Raw genomic sequence first — 2223 nt, forward strand, 5'->3', positions numbered from 1 at the left:
AGGACAGACAAATGAGGGATGGATGTGTGAGCGACATAGACAGCAGCAAAGTGGAAGAAGAAGGGCAAAGGAGAGAGAGGGAGAGACGCAGTCAGCCAGACTAACATAAAACAACTTGAAAGACAGGTAAGCTACTTTAAAAAAAACTTCTAACAGTTTTAACAGTTGTTGATATTTTATAACTGATAGCCGGGATCTTTGTATCAAAGGAAGTCATCTGCTCATGCTCTCTTCCCAGTGTAGCCTGGTGTCACTACGGGAACATAGACAAGGTAAGATACCCAGATGTAAACGTTTATTTAGGCCTAAAATATGATTTGAAAAGTGGAAACGGCTTTTCGTGTCATTTGTTTTTTTGTCATTTGTGTTACATATTATTTGAACTGTAGTTTTTGTTCATTTGTTTACAATTCTCCTCATCCACATATTGGTCTTTGACAGAGAGAGAGAAAGAGAGAGAATAAGAGAGAGAGAGAGAGAGAGAGAGAGAGAGACCTCAGCCTAAACATCAGCACCACAGGTAACTTCCACAAAGCTGTGAACAATCTGAGAGACAAGGCAAGAAGGGCCTTCTATGCCATCAAAAGGAACATACAATTAGATTTAGGCTGGCTAAAAATACTTAAATCAGTTATAGTGTCACTACCTCTGAATGTCGTTACATATAGAACACATTGCCTTTTATGGTTGTGAGTTCTGGGGTCCACACACCAACCAAAAATTCACAAAATGGGACAAACACCAAATTGGAAAAATATCCTCCTGGTAAGCATAAATGGTTAGCATAGCAGAAGTGGTTAATGTTATAGCATTATGGTCTGGTTAGCATTGGTTGGCATATTAGACGTGGTTATAGCATTCGGGCCCGGTTAGCATTAGTAGTTATGGTTAGCATGATTTAGCACTGAGGATTATGTGGGGGGGTTGGAGTTTTAATCTCTATCCATTTTGGCAGAGAAGTTCCTCCCTTTCCACATGGATTTACAGTCAGTCATCCAAGGAAGACAACATCATGATTGTAAAATATCAAAGTTACTCAGAGAACCTGAATGGACTATGCCCTGACTCTGTCCCTCCTTTGTCCTTCAGTATCCCTGGCAACAAGGACAGAGATGCAGGATTGAACCACTACGCAAGACAACCCTTAGGGATACTTGGTGGTTGGGGGAAACAGAACTGGAGACATGAACAGGACTGGTAGTGGGTTCGCTTGGGGTGGAGACAGGGAAGACAGAGGAGACAATGGAGGAGACGGGAGAGGAGACAGGTGATATGGGAGAGAGACAAGCCTGGAGCTGACAGATTTGTCCAGCAGCACAACAGACAATGCTGACTCTAGAGAATGTCTGATTGCAGAGGAAGAAGAGGATGGTGACATCAGCAAGTTAAGGAAGGACATCACAGTGAAAACATTTGGTATCGGGACTCACAGTAATGACATCAGAGATGAGGTCAGCGGAGATTCCAAGAGCCAATCAGTACACGGTGAGCCTCGTGTCTACAGAGAGTTGGGCGTGGCTAGGGTGGAGCTAGCCCCAGAACCACTCAAGGCCCAATTGCCTTTCAAAGAATCTCTGGAGCGCCACCCCCTGGTGATAACCATGGCACCGAATTCAAACCAGACACTGTGAAAATTCAATGTGGATGCAGTTGCTTGCGAAAGTATTCATCCCCCTTGGCATTTTTCCTATTTTGTTGCCTTACAACCTGGAATTAAAATTAATTTTTTGTGGAGTTTGTATCATTTGATTTACACAACATGCCTATCACTTTGAAGATGCAAAATATTTTTTATTGTGAGACAAACTTGAGCATGCATTACTATTCACCCCCCTCCCCCCAAAGTCAATACTTTGTGGAGCCACCTTTTGCAGCAATTACAGCAAAAAGTCTCTATAAGCTTGGCACATCTAGCCACTGGGATTTTTGCCAATTCTTCAAGGCAAAACTGCTCCAGCTCCATCAAGTTGGATGGGTTCCGCTGGTGTACTGCAATCTGTAAGTCATACCACAGATTCTCAATTGGATTGAGGTCTGGGCTTTGACTAGGCCATTCCAAGACATTTAAATATTTCCCCTTAAACCACTCGAGTGTTGCTTTAGCAGAACCTCCGTCACCAGTCTCATATCTCTGGAAGACTGAAACAGGTTTGCCTCATGAATTTCCTTGTATTTATGGCCATGCATCACTCTTTCAATTCTGACTAGTTTCCCATTCCCTGC

General features: G+C 43.0%; 1 long non-coding RNA gene across 1 annotated transcript; it reads left to right on the plus strand.

The window, feature by feature from the left end:
• On the plus strand, nt 1-2223 carry LOC110531515 (uncharacterized). Its single transcript, XR_002474710.3, has 4 exons — nt 1-126; nt 239-272; nt 442-520; nt 1090-2223. It is a non-coding gene; the product is annotated as an uncharacterized LOC110531515 (long non-coding RNA).

Source organism: Oncorhynchus mykiss, chromosome 9 (assembly GCF_057628025.1).
Source record: "Oncorhynchus mykiss isolate SJ-2025 chromosome 9, ASM5762802v1, whole genome shotgun sequence".
Lineage (NCBI taxonomy): Eukaryota > Metazoa > Chordata > Actinopteri > Salmoniformes > Salmonidae > Oncorhynchus > Oncorhynchus mykiss.